Source organism: Haemaphysalis longicornis, unplaced genomic scaffold (genome assembly GCF_048455015.1).
Source record: "Haemaphysalis longicornis isolate Haplotype H1 unplaced genomic scaffold, Haemaphysalis longicornis Haplotype H1 scaffold_2, whole genome shotgun sequence".
NCBI lineage: Eukaryota > Metazoa > Arthropoda > Arachnida > Ixodida > Ixodidae > Haemaphysalis > Haemaphysalis longicornis.
In genome coordinates this window covers 46,315,758-46,331,199 of record NW_027526295.1, presented here as the reverse complement: position 1 = coordinate 46,331,199, position 15,442 = coordinate 46,315,758, and the positions used below count along the sequence as shown (strand labels likewise).

At 42.6% G+C, this 15,442-nt stretch overlaps 1 long non-coding RNA gene across 1 annotated transcript; it reads left to right on the top strand.

Annotated features, from left to right (window-relative positions):
- Positions 1-3,737: 3,737 nt before the first annotated feature.
- On the top strand, positions 3,738-13,517 carry LOC144167090 (uncharacterized). Its single transcript, XR_013321841.1, has 4 exons — positions 3,738-3,883; positions 4,854-4,921; positions 8,038-8,124; positions 13,342-13,517. It is a non-coding gene; the product is annotated as an uncharacterized LOC144167090 (long non-coding RNA).
- Positions 13,518-15,442: the final 1,925 nt, after the last annotated feature.

Genomic DNA, 15,442 nt, shown 5'->3' with positions numbered 1-15,442 from the left:
AAGCCAAAACAAATGTGCTCTTCTCGCAAAAAAAACAAAGTATTTACTCAGTGCGTACTTCGAGAACTGTACGCTCCAATAAAGACATGAGCTATAACAGCAATAATGCAAGAAGGTTGGGCGTATGTAACGACATATTTATTCTAACCGCGTTCTTTCTCTTCCGTCCCATAAATTACTTCAGCCTTCCCTCCTTATAGCTTAGAATCGAGATATACCCACATATTAATAAATTTAGTAATAGGTAAATTGAATTTTGCAGGCATCCTTCTCCTGCCCTCATGCCAAACTTGAAACGACTCAATTAGAGGCATGGAGGCTATAAAAGCGCCTCGTATGGTTTGCTGATTGCATTGTGGTATAGCATGAACCAGTAAGTTGCAATGCGTTAAGCAGTTGACGTTACATATTTCACAAATCAGTGGAATGGGTGAGTTTTTTCGCAGTATGAGTACGAGCGGGACCTCGAGGGCATCTGCAGTGGCGTTGTCAAAGATATAAAAATTTCAAGCACTAAACAAACGAAGGAGGTATTCCCAAATTTCCAGTTAGGTGAAAGCAAGGGCGTGACCGCAATGTTCCAGGTTGTTGCAAAGGATGAAGGCAATGGACATGCTATAAAGTTGGTGTGACATATTGGAGCGGATATGCTATTTATTTCAATACATGCGTGTCTCTTCCTGCCCACGATCTATATAAAAATATGACACCCAGGATGTGACATACGTTTGCAAAATATGTGTTGGTACTGTATAGGAAACGTGAATTGCGAAATAACGCGCAAGTCACTTGAAATTTTTAAACAATTTTGCTGTTACACAAACTTAACATTCCCAGGGCCGAGCTCGTTGAAACTGTTTTAAAAAATCGTGCTAGTCTTAAACAATGGCAGCAAAACATGGAGCATTTTGAGAAACTTCAGTTTATATCGTTTAGAAATTTAAGGCCCTGAACACCACCACAGAGAAAATACATTTGTAAAACCAGATATTACACCTCGTGTACATAATGTTGGCTGATTGTGATTCCTGATACAGAGCTGCACACAAACAGTGACGGAAAGTCCTTTTCGTTGTATCGCCCAACACAAAAGCATTGTAGACCGTAAATGCCTCGTGTGAGCATATCGTAGAACGGAAGGTGATCTGATGCATTCTTCGCCTTCCTTTGCGATTTCAGCTGCATCGATGGTATCACGTGTTATTACATATATATGAGCGAAAATGCTTATCGGTAAAACCGTGAAACATTCGCCCACACATCATATAAAGACTCGACACATTGTTATAGGTCTTCTTGGCGGCGCGCACCATCTGCATGAGTGAAGGACAAAAGGCGCATTCATAGCCATGCTCGCGTCTCCGTTTGTAGCGCAGTGGGAAGAGCGCCACGTACCTCCTGTTTCGGCCAGATAGTCGTTGGATCGAAACCGGGTCAATGGCACTCGACACGTTCTTATAGGTCTTCTTGACGGCACGCTGCTTCTGAATGAGTGAAGGACATAAGGCGCTTTCGTAGCCATGCTCGCGTACCGCTTTGTAGCGCAGTGGGAATTGCACCACGTACCTCCCGTCGCGGCCAGAGAGCCGTGGGATCGAAACCGGGCGCCGCCGCGTGAAGACCACCACTCCTCGCTCGCAATGCTTGAGACTTCCCACCGCTCCGTTGACAAGCCCGTCGACGACGTCGATATTTGTGGTGATTATTTAGGGCTTTTTAGGGACGATGAGAATCTCCATGGGTAAGTTGGCAAATTCCGTGTGTGATATTTAGCCATCTTGGCCGTCGCCTTCTCCAGAGCGTCTTGTGTGTTTACCCCCGCTACATGTCTTGAGCTCGCAGGCGACGAAGGACAACCTCTTCTTCTTCCTCTCCTCCTTATTGGGTAGCAAAGAACGCGTTCAACTATTTGACCTCTTCGGCCAATCTTTGCTTGGGCAATCCATAGGGGGATCCTGCCACAATCATCATCATGCTGCCGTGTATGGCAGCAACGAGGGACGGGACAGGGCCCCAGGAAGAGGAGCTTCGCCCCTAAAACTATGCCACACATCCTAAACAAAAAGTAGCAGCCCATATGGGTGGATGTCGGACAATGCAAGCTTAGAAGCCCTTTGAGACCGCTTTCACATTGATGTGGTGTCCCCGCAGGTTGTTGTTAAGGCATCGGCCCGTTTCCCGACCCCATCCTCAACACTGCTTAGGGGAATCTTGTAGATTAACCCTTCAACACATATAACAAATGTTGTGCGCCGTTTTGTCCGGTCAAAGGGGCTCCCCTTGAGAGGTTGGCGTATTTTAATTGCCCACGTTATCGCGCTATGAATTGTCTACAAACCTGAACCTTTAGTCTTTTATTCTTATGAAGAAGACAGTTTATATTTCCTGAACATACTTATAACCTATGCCCAAAATCGCGTTTTTTGTATCTGTAATCATATGTGTGTGTGTGTGTAAGAGCCGCTCCCTAAATTCACACCTGGGCACTTCAAATGAGCAGGGGAGGCATATCCATGTGAAAGATTGCATCCAGAGTAGAAATATCGCGTGGTCGCTTTGCAAAGCAATGCTTTTGCAATTAGGCTGTATATAAGCACCCGGATAATCGAATCGGTTACCACGTTCGTGTTCGAGGGGCTAGAGCGGCCGATTAGTACGAAAAAACATTATCAGCAAAAAAGAGCGAATAAAGAGGTGATTATGCAACTCACGTGCAGGATGAAAGCCTGGATAAAGAGTGCAGGATCCCACTTCTCCGCCCAAACCCTCTATCTAGCCAAAAAACACCCAGGTTGTAAATGTTAGGGAACAAAAACAACCACGGCCAAGGCCGGCCATTCAGAGCAACTGTGCTGTCACGCATGAATTTATATCGTGTACCGAATTTGCCTGTCTTGTGGGAAGATCTACGTGCCCCAGATGGGGTGCTGCTTCAGTATGCGTTTAACAAAGCACAGATTGACCAAAAGCGTGTACGTGTACAAATTTTCCACGTTGTACAAAGAGAGCGGATGGGTGCCACTACTCTCACTGAACTTGTCTGCTGTGAGAAACAACGTATTTCTATACTTGACACGTACAATCGAGTGGTAAATTTTTTGTTCATAAAAAAGGGCTCCCTTCATCGCTGCGTGCTTACCTCCAAGGTGTTCAATTAGGTGATACAGTGGCGTTTGCGTTAATATTAGGCCACCGCACAATTTTTAATTTTTACAACTTCTATATTATCGTTTCTGTTAACTTACACGTGCAATTCAAATCAAGGGTTTAAGATTCCAGACCCCCGGCACGACGCAAGTTTCACTAAGGCGTGTTGCAAACACCTTTATTGCAGTACGCGGACAATAGGAGATTTGCCAGACAAAATTTCGATTTGTGATTTTATAGGAACCTCCATTCAGGCAGGGATTTCAAAGCCACGTACATTTGTGAATGCCCTCTTTTCTTGAGGATACGGATGTATCTGTGTGCTAAGTTGTCTTAACGGAAAGAAAAAAAGGGAACTAAGGGTTGAAAGCAATAACCAGAGGACACAAGCAGTTCTGCAATTGAACGCTTGCAATTTCGCAACCAGTGCATAAGGAGTGCGTCGGTGTTCTTGTCAATTTTTTGAACGACCTCATTGCCCTGAAATTTTGTGTTGCATGTTTCTTACTGAAAATCAATAGAAAGTATAGGTATTGCTTGTATACCGTTTACACACCAGAACTTTCTAAAATATTTGCACGCAGGCAATGGGCAAGCTTCCAGAGGCTGTAGCGGCCTACACGTCGAGCGACTGTCCGTATTATACTTGTCTAAATGCTACGCGAACTCGGTACAACGAGGAGACCAGAGAGGTGTCGTACAAGTGGAACTTCGTGGGTCCGAAGGGCACAATGGCGTGAGTACATAAAACAAGTGGCCGTTGAAAGTGCTTAGTATATGTGACTGTTGGGCCCCAGATGCTAAATGTTTTAAGGGGACGGAATGTCTCTAAATAGGTACAAGAATGAACGGGACCAACGGTGCCACTGCTCGACACTACCGACCCGGTACATAGTATAGGAGTAGTGATCTTTGCGTTCGGTGATCGCCATCAGCTACACCAATCTATACGTGTTTTATTTCTTTTTGGCTGCCATGTACCTCGACGGAGGGCACTAAAAGACTGCAATAGAGGTCGCTCAGGTGTCAAGACACCATTATCTTTTAGTTATTCCCGATTTTAATAAAACTGCTCAACACATTCCCAACTGCGGTGGCATTTTAATTGCGGTAGCCTTTGTTTTGTAGAGTCATATATTTATCGATTAAAGAAGTCTGCTTTAATCGATAAATATCTGCCCATCTAATCTGCCCATATAATCTAATCTAATCTGCCCGATAATCATCTGCCCATCTAACGTTCTGCCTTACCGTACGTTGCCGTACGGTACGGCAACTAGCCGTAGGTTGCCACATAAAACAATAACCACAAAATATTACCAGATCTCATTAACATGCATCAAATAAAAATAACTTGTCTTTTGCTTTATTTCTAAATTAAAAGCAGCTCGCGTATCAAAACATTCAACTCGTAAATAAAATGAACACATGGCCACCTTTTGTTGGCAATGTCCGTATGAGGCTGCTTGCCTAAATAGGCGCTTATCAGCTACATTTCAATGTGACATCCTAGAAAGGTTGCTTGTGAATCGGTACTATACAAAACTTACTTTGTAACACTTCTATTTACGTGCCGCGTTCGTGTGTCTCGCCCACGTTGGATGATGCAGATCGAAAACTATAGCTGTGTCACGTCCTGCTCTTTTTTCAAGTGCAAGCTGCGTTAGTGTGTCATCTCGATACAAATTATCTTTTCTTTAATGCAGAAGAAGCTCGTTGTTTGAGATACATTACGGGACGAAGATAGACCAGACATGGTTCTACATCGATGGTGGTAAGTAAAAGTCCCATACGTGCACAAAACACGTTTTGATCATTGGTATTGTAAAATAAAATGCTCCAATAAGACAATATAGGATCTACCTTAGCCCGGACTCCGCTTCTTGAAAGGAACTCCTGAGTGGGCTTAATGAACACATCCTTTTTATACCTATGCTACTCCTCTTTTTTCTCCTTTACCCTCCCACATGTTGGCGGCATGGCCTCCCCTTTATTAATAACGGACTACTACGACAACAGTTAGAGTACACCAGCAGGAAGAGATAAAACAGAGATATAACTGCGAGCTGTAATTGTGTAGAAACACCTTAACTACCAGAGATTTCCAAGCGAATTCCGTCCTCACCATATGCTATCTTTTTCTTGGCGATGCGAATGCATCTGTGTGCTGAGTCTTTCTAACCGAAAGAAGGAATGGAGAGAGCTACAGTATGATTAAAATAAAAAGAAACACGTGGTGTTCTGCAAATTAACACTCATGCTTTCGAAATCATGCATGACTAGTGCTTAGGCATTCTATACATTTTTTGAGCGATTTACTTGTTACTTCTAAAAACTGATGGCTGGCGGTGCCGAGGGCCAACCTATTTCAGTAGGGAGTTCTATTTTGTAATTTTTCGCATTTTCAGTGGCAGCGAATCCACGTGGTCGAAACAAACAACCTTCCCAGCGTGGCAGCCTGTTAAATACTTCAGGCGAAGTATATTTTTTGAGTAGCAGATCCGCCGAATGTCCCCGTACAGCTGCGTGGAACATAGCAGAAAACCTCACGCAGCGTTTCATTTTGAACAATTACGTTGATGTTTTTCTTCAGTAAATTTATGTAGAAACATAGGTCGAACAATTCGGTTGTTCATTTCTTTGATGTAAGCTATGATGTTGAACAGTAGGTGTTGCGGAACAGTACAGTATTGAAATGTAGCCAAATCTATTAAACATGTACCAGTTATTTTTCAGGACAGATAACTCTTCAAACACAAATTAAACGTGCCCTAACAACGTAGCTTTGGCGTAAATCCTTGTCATCCCATGGAACAGCTTTGTCGTACGAGCAAGGGGAAGTGCACGACAACCAGGCCACCGAAAAAACGCGCGTTCCTAATCCGCCTTGACATCCGGAAAGGAATCGCAATGCTGCTGTAGAAGGGAGCCTAACAAATTTATACAATTGGTTCCTTACTTCTACGCGTTTACTGCATTACCCAAGCCAAACTTATTATCAAGGCAGTTTGGCGAGGCAATGTTGTATTGCAATAAAGGGGTTACAGTATAGAAAAGAAGAAAAATAACTAGGGAAGTTCTTACCTCACTTACTTTCCACTCTCCACACAGGTTCTGTTAACGTTAATAAATAAATAAAGAACAAGCTGCTCTGTATTTTTACTGTACAAATGGCGGTGTATAGCGTCGGCCGTGTTAAAGTTTGTATTCCGATGTTAGAGAATTTTTGATGGGTTAGTGTGGTCCCTTCAGAGCCGTAATTGTGAAGAAAACCTTCGACAGATCTTGCATTCCCGGTAGAAAAATGAGACACCAATATTTATGACATTCGCGGCAATTCTAGCCATTTATTTATTCACTTACAATGACGTTGTGACTGACGATCAAATTCACTAGCAGTAAATAAGAATGGTATAGCGGGTTCGATGTGATAAGTACGGTATTGACACTCTGGCAATTCGGCATGGCCATCTCCAATGGGAGGAAAAAATAGGGCACAAAGTGTTTCTCAACTGGTGTGCATTTGGTCATTGCTCTCAGGTAGTTAACAGATCACTAATGCGGTCAATAAACAATAGAATCAAATGAATCAGCTTTTGTACTACGGGTGATTACTGAAAACAATCAACTTGAAACCTCGCCAAACACCTCTAGAGTACTTGGGACACACCGACGGGTCATCGAATTGGGAATGATAGCGGTGACAATCATATATTTTAGAACAGCGCCTTCAAAAGTATGCGTCGAGGTTGAGTAAACACCTTCTGCCCCACATACCTTGGAAAGCGGTTAAGGATGTGTATTTTGCGCGAAGGTGTGTAACCAGTCGGCCATCGCTGTAACACAATGGCACCGAAAGACAGCGCTTGGAAAACGGGAAGACGCAGCTCTATACAGGGACATGATATAAAATGTTTGAAAATTGCATTGGGCAGCGAAGAAGATTAGCAATAAATCACCAATTATACAGTACACACGCTATTTTATACGTATCTCTGATTATGATTTATATAAAATGTGGCTCTCCTGCTGTGACCGTCAAAGTGGGCAAGGGGAGGCTGTAGATTGGCCGCAATTCAGTGCAGAAGTGGCAATGAAAATGTGCCTTAAAGAGGACCACGTTACTAACTCTACAAAAACAAAAGATGCATTGAAAAGGCGATGGGAGCTAGCAGGAGTCGAAATAACAAGTTCATAGCATACTGTATGCTTGGTAACAGTCTGGTAACAGGAATATCCCCAAATAATGGATAAGTTAAAGCGTGGAAATCCAAATTTGTTAGTTCATTATTAGGAAACATTAGTCATATCCTCGTAAAATGCGTTTATACCGCTGATAACAACACATACTTCATCAACAACCTACATTTCCTGTGTTAAGCAGCTTGAGAGACCTAAATAAAGCTGTTTTTATGGGAGGCGACCGTCAGTGCCATTCATAGGCCGCAGTGCTAGTGCCTCCCCATAGACGTCTTCCCAGTTGGCATCCTGTACAAGGAAGACGGAAACGATGCGGCGGCTGTGTAGCATATTGGTACCGAGTACATCAAACACTGCAGATGGATGACAAAGACTGCATTTTTCAACGGCATGCACACAAGCCGTGCAAATAGCTGCGCGGATGCCTTATCCTACGTGCTTCAGCCTGCATTACAATGTTTTCTTCGTGTACTTAAGGAACCAATTACCAGGATACTTAAAACATGATTGTATTGAACTGTTCAAGTCATAGATATAGCCACAGCTATGCAACAGGCCAATTTTCAATCCCATTCCGACAGCCTTACCAGTCTTCTAATCTGCGGATATGAAGGAGCGGCTTACAGTATGAATGACACGTTATACCGACATCTTGAAAACAAACCTTGTAAACATGCTCTTTTGTTTCAGATTCCTGTCACAACTTCACTGGTTACATGAAGTACAGCGACTATCAGACATGTTTGGTTACAATATCTCCGTACTACCAGGACAACCGTAAGGGCACTGCTCCTTGAGCGTGGTTAATCATATCAGTCGGCTGCTTATATAAAAAAAGTGGGACATATTTATATCGGTGAACACCCTGTAGGCACGAGTTCTTCACAGGAGGTACAAAGAATATAGGGACAGGATATGGAATGCTGTAGCTCATTTGTGAATTGTGTGCTTAGTCAACATAAAACTTTCGTTACTACTTTAAACAACAAGGCATTGTTCTGCTTTGCGGCAAAGATAATTAAGACAGCACAGTTAAAGGCTACATGATCACTAGACATGCGTAACATTTCCTTCTTCAGGGATGTAGCGCTACTTCATTGAAACGTATTTATTTATGCCTCACATGCTTCCCAAATATGACAACACTGTTCTATACATATTTATTTATATTTTAGTAATTCTCTCAAGGCCAATGGCAATATAGAGGGGAGTGGTTACAATCACGCGTAAAACAACAAAAAAGCAGCAAAAATTATACAAAAAATACATATTTACACAAAATTAGGCAGGAGAAAAAAAAACGCAGCAAGCAAACAGAATTACACACAACAAGGAATGGTTTATATAATGTTGACTATGACATTTTTGAAAAGCGTATGGTTAACAACGATTGCTATTGGTGAGGGAAGGCGATTCCATTCTAATGCTGTTCGGGGAATAAACGACTGATAAAATACGTTCGTTCGGCTCCATGCTATGCCGACCTTGTGAGCATGCTCAAAGTGGGAATAAACGTACAATGAATGCAAAATGAGTTCATCGTGCAGGCGTTGGTGAGGAAATATTTTGTGGAACAAAGACAGTCGGAAAATTTTATGAACTTATAGGGATGGAAGGTTAAGGGTAGATTTCTTATCAATTGCAATGGCTGTTCGGTTAAAATTCGGCAAAATGAAATATGCAGAATTATTTTGGACCATTTTCAGTGTGTTAATGAGATTGTGAAATAAATGGTCCCAAACTGAACAGTCATATTCTAATTTAGGCGGGATATGTGTTTTGTACAACAGTAATTAAAGAGATGATGGTGCTTTGGAAACATTGTGCCTGAGGTAACAGAGCGTGCGATTTGCATTGTGAATAATATATTTTATATAAACGGACCGGGTGAGATTGTTAGTGATGTTAACACGGGGTTACTTATAAGAAGAAACAGAGTCTAGGGCGGTGCCACGAAGATAATAGACATGTAATTGTTATTTTTTCTCAATACCCGCATGAATTTTATCAATACGCGCATGAATTTACACTTGTTAACATTAAGTTCCATTCGCCAAGATGAAATAGAATTTAGGTCAGCTTCAAGGTTAGTGAGGTCGTTATCACAAAAGATACCGCGCTACACTACGTAATTGTCGGGAAACAAATTTATGTTAGGTGAGAAACACGACGTCAAATCTTTATTGTATACTAAAAAAAACAGAGGGGCACGAACAAAGCCTCGTGGTACACCTGACTGGACAGCGGTGTCAGTAGAATTTTTGTTTTAATTGAAACAAACTGCGTGCGAGCGATTAGTTAGGAACATCTGAAGCCACGCAAGAAGTTTTATTTCAACGTTAAGCTGACGTAACTTGTGTAGTAGTAGTTTATGGCACACTTTGTGAAATGCTTTCGAAAAGTCTAGATATATGCAATAAGCAGATGATCGATCGAGTATGGCATAAAGCTCATGTGTGAAAGATACCAACTGTGTTTCACATGAGCAACTTGTGCGAAAACCATGCTGTGATCGCGCAAAAAATGAATTTTATTCCAAGAAATTTACAAGGTGGGAAAAAAGAACATGTTCAAGAGTTTTAAAAGGGATGCTTGTAGTGAAAGAGGCCTCTACTCAAGCGGTGAGTGTTTGTTTCGTGCTTTATGAAGCGGAATCACCTTCTCAACCGTCCAGTCAGCAGGCAAAGAACCAATTTTTGTTAAAATTGTGGATGAGTAGGCACATGTGCTCTGCAAGAATTTAGGGGTGATATCTTCACAACGAGTAACAGAAAAAAATTTCAGTGATTTAATTAGCTTGGCTACTCCACTTGGTTCTATAAAAATTGGAAACTTGTCGGGGTAGTTGAAAATTTTAGAAGGGGTCAGTAAACATTTTCGGACAAAAAAAATTACCCACATTGCTTTTATCAAAAGCATGAGCGCATGCCTCCGGAGGAATAGAATCACCATCGCTGTCGGTTAGGTGAATATTATCGCTATCACTAGGATTGATGGTACGCCAAAACATTTTAGTGTCAGTAACTTACTTATTGGGTAATACGGTACGCAGAAAGGTTACTTTCCCTTATCTCAGCACCGCAACATCGTTATTATTAGCCACTTTGTAAGCCACCTAATGCGCATCATTCCTTGGAAGTTTAGCTGATATGTACAGACGTTTTTTCTTGTTAGATAAACGTTTAAGGTTATTTGTATAGCATAGAACATTACGACGTGAAGTGATGAAGTGACTAGGACTGTATTTGTTCGTGAGCTCGCTTACTTTTTAGGTAAATATGCTCCAGGTTTTTTCCACAGTTTTATCATAAAAATCTTTAAGACAGTTTCAAGAAATTGGCATAGGTCGTTGTTAACGGCCTCGAAGTTCGCACGGGTATAGTTACGGGCAGGGTTACTTTCTTTCATTGTTTTTGGACGTAATGAATTTAGACCGAACGTAAGTAAGCAATGGTCGCCGAAACCTGGTGAATGTCTGAGGTTAGAAACCAGGTCAGGCATGGTTGTAAGTACTAGATCAAGAGTGTTACTTGTTAAGTTCGTTTTTTTTGTTGGTTCTTTGACTTACTGAGTTAGCGAAAAAAGACAGCACATACCTAGGAATTCTTGAGTGAAAGTAGAGGAGGGAAAAATAAGACGTTGTTCATCATCCCATTGTACATGCGGCCAGTTAAAATCCCCCAACAAAAACAGGGGTGACATGGGATAGCGTGAAACAAGTATGCTTAAAATATCTTGAAGCTCGATTACAAAATCAGATTAGAAAGTAGGGGGGGACGGTAACAGGCAGAAATTATGAACTTTCGGGACCCTATTTCAACAACAGCGCACACAATCTCGTGGTTGCTGGTAACGTGGATGTTCTGTGACGAAACATTGTTAGAGATACCCAACAAAACGCCACCGCCTCACCGTATCGTGCGGTCACATTGATATAACAAAAAATGACATTGGTGTGGAATTTCGTGATCTCGAACTTGTGCGTGCAACCAAGTTTCTGTTAGTACGATGATGTCAGCGTTACAGGTCTTGATGACGGATGCTAAAGCATCCCATTTGTTGATAAAACTCCGAATGGTCATGAAAAGCACGGATACATTTCATAATTTTATGCCACTTCCTATCGCGCGTCGTTAAGAAACGTGCTGAAGCGGCATCGCAATGCACCTGGCTATGTTTTCTTTGCGGTCCTAGTTCGTTAATGCCATTGCTGGAATGGTCGTACGTGTATGCTTTTTGCTAATTATAAGCTTAGTATGGGGTAGCTTGAAAGGCGGTGAACCTGGTTGGCTTTTGGCAAACGCCACAAGCGTTCCTCGAGCCTGACGCGTAGCAGGAGAAAAATCTTCGGTGACGGCGACATTTAGCTCTTTTAAGTACGAACCTTAAGAATTTTGTCTTTTGTTTTGTAGTAAGAAAACTTCGCTATCATGGGACGATGATAGAGGCCAAAACTTCACTATATATACAGCGTACCTGAATATTTTCTAAGTTGATGTCGAGATAAAGTGTTTAAGCTAACTTTGGCTGGTCCTCTTCAAAATCACTGAAACGGGGTAATTTTAGCGAGTTTTATAGAATAATTTCAAAGAGAAAAGCTGTTGGAGTAATTCTTTCGGGATCCTGTCCTTCAAGGAAACGTTTATTCCCCTGCAAGTTCGTTGTGCACATTGTGATGGTGAACTGTGACGACTCCAATAGATGATTTCGGTACAGTGGCCTCACAGAATTCTGTAAAGGTGTCCAGTTCAGATTTTTTAGAATTACTCAGGTTTTATTTTTCCTCCGCTGTGGTGCATTTGAGTGACGAGCACGTTGTTCGGAGGGATGGACGTTTATTGGTTTGTGCATGGCACCGAAGTTAAGTGACCCGGCTTTAGTGAATTTTGTTAACATCTTGCCACGTGGCTAGAGGCAGCAACAGTTGCCAACTTGGTTAGACATGTTGATGATAATCTTTATATTTTAAAAAGAGTTGAACATCAAGAAAGACCCGGTGCTCTTGACTATCTTAACGTTTTTAACATCAATGCTGAAGGACTTGGGTTCATGCCCGAAATGACAGAAAATTGGTGTTGGCAGTAGCTTGACATATGATTATGCATGAACCGCATGCTAGATCTATATTCTCCGGCCAAAAAAAAATTGTCGGGGTACAATTCGGCCCACTCGAAATTATAAAATTATACATCATGTGAAGTGCATGTCGGCAGTAGCGTAACGACACCGGTGTCCCGTGAAAAAGTGCATGGTATGCAGCGGAAACCATTGCGAGTGCGGCTGCGAGTCTTGTCGCTGAAAGAAAAGGCGGCAGAAACATTGCTGACAAAATCGAGAAATCTGAAAAATGAGACCAGTGATGATCCCCTACATCCATTAGTTCTCGGATCGCCTCAAAAAAGTGGCGGGAAATGTGGAGTGTCTGTGTTTCGGCTTCCCACAACGTGGCGCAAATAAGGCAACTAATAAACGAAAGGACCTGAGTGATCAAGGTTCAATATGAGTATACTCGAGTTTTTTATAAATTCCCCTCTGCGCGAACGTGTTCCAGCCTTAGGGTGCACAGCCCTCGCGTTGTTGGCATTGTGAGCGCATGCGTGTCCAGTTTCCTTTCACAATTCGAGGCCGTGGTTCACGGCGGCACGTCCATTCTTGCTGGCCTTGCAAGTGCTTTCGTGCCTAGATCACTGCAGCCTCTCATGGTGGAGGCCCCTTCTTCAAGAGTAGTTGCCGGCATCCATTTTGAATTTCAATCTCTTCTATCACCCTAATAGGCAAACCTCGTTTTTCCCGGATTCCAGATTCGCTTTCCCTCCAACCTCACAGACAAAAATGGCTCAGAATAATTTCTTAGTACCATGTGAAGGTTTTCTAAATTATTGAGTAGGGCGTTTTTGTTACCCTTAACCTGAAACGCATAGGGAGGACGAAATAGTATTTAATAAAGAGTATTTATTGCCGAGCAATAATCGTGTTTTGTATGGTATATTGCAGTGTGCGTGCTATGGGTGGCGAAGTCGGCGGTGGACAACATACCTAAGCCTTGTATGGACGCGTTTCGTCTAACATGCGGCGATGGGTACCCCGACTTCTCCAAGGAGCTCTGCTAGGCGACTACCACTGCAGGAGACACAGAACCAAACCATAGCTTCAGTGCAGCTTTCAGTTTGTTTGGACATAGTACCTTGCATTGTTGTTATGTTTATCGGGTGTAACTTCAATAAACATTTCTTTGGTGCTGCAGTTTTTATTACCTGAAGTTTTTAATAAGGGCGCAGTTGATTACAACAAACATAACAAATGCGGTGGTAGCGTTGAACCAAATATATTGCGTGTTTGTGCGTAATGATAGTGAAGTGTGTATTATTTTTGTGTCATCAGGATCATTTGTTCAAGGGTATCAGAAAAGTTGCTATGTAGTAGAGAGCACAAGAGCAGTAAAAGAAGAATACAAAAAATTTTACTCATCGAATACCTGATTAACGAAAGCTCCTGCATTCTCCACCTTCCTACATCATTTAAAAGATTCTGTGGGGGAGGTGTTGCAACGTAGAAACTCCGCCGCGACACAGTAACCACATTTTAAATAGAACCCTTTGGTCGTACTGTAACTATGTTTATTGTTTAAGTTCTTGAAAGACATTGTTACGAGGGAGATGCAAAAACAGTGGTGTATTTACACGTATTTACAATTGGCAAGCAGGAGGACTCACGACCAGTCAGACAAGCCGGCAACAGTAAGAACGACATCGAACATCGTCTTCTTCACCATTCGATGCAAGCGCTAGGGGCATGGCTGGCATGGCCCAGGTACATAGCCTCTTAACCGTTCATGGGCAGAGATTGTGGTCGCGCGCTGCGCCCTCCTAGCTTGTTTAGGAACAATATCTAAAGTGAAAACGTGTCATGCGGTAATATCTGATAAGCATTTAAAAGTAGCCACAAGTAGAGACCCGCTGTATGATGTCTCAGGAGCCAAATTTTCCCAATTAAGAAAACACGGTAGTTTTTCGGCACTGTGAATCGAATCTCGATCACTCACGCTGAGGGCGCTTGTGTAACACCGCAAAGAAGTTGCATTTTCAAGCTGCCCCAGTTCATCAGTGTGATTTACCGCACAAGCCTGGTCAACTTTCCAAGCGTTACGTGCCTGCACAAGGACCGACCACCAGGCCGGGGAGTCGCATGTACGTTGTTTACCGGCACGTGCCCGGCGGCACATCCAGGGTCCATATCCCGCAGAGGTCGGCACCTGAGTGGGTGTCGTTTGACAGTAGAAATCTGGTTAAAGCAGATAAAAAGAATTCAAAGGGAATATTAAAAGGCATAACCAACCTAAACCACGCCTGACACAGCTAATTGAAAACAAAAACACTAAGCAGTTACGCTTACTGCAGCCTGCCTTCGCTCAGGCTGCTGCGGGATAGATAAAAACAACCATAAAGGGGACAAAACTCCCGAAACAAAAAAGAAGGCTGATGAAAACTCATCTAACTACCGATAAAACCGCGCTAATGATCAGAAGAACTAAGAGCCAGTCGGGCTAGTTGGATCATGTCAAATGTTTACAGCGCAGACACACGAAGGACAAAGTACAGCGCGTGTGGTGTAACGTTCTTCTTCGTCCTTGCTGTGTCAGTGCTGTAAACATTTGATCTGAAGAAGCCACGCTAAATGTTTAAAAACGACATAAAATTAATCAAATAACGGACAAGCGCAGAATAATCGCGTGAACCGGCGTAAATTGAGCAACACTACCGGAAATATTGCTTACAATGCACGAGTGCGGCACCAAAAGCTTTCACGCGTGGTAAAAAGAAATGTGTTTTAAGTAACGCAAACAAATAAAAACAACCAAAGACGGTGCCTTTGGGCTTTGAGCATAGAACTGGCGCTTGCTGTGCAGACACGGAGCATTTTAGCCGCCAGTCTCTTTAGCCGGCGGACAATGCGATGTTATTGATGAGGATAAACAATGATCATGGGACCCTCGCACCGGTAAAGGGGTTGTGCAGGCTTGAATGCCCCTTCAAGTGCCAACACTCGCCCGCAATCAAAACGTGCACCGATTAAATAAACCGCTGGGTTTCACGTG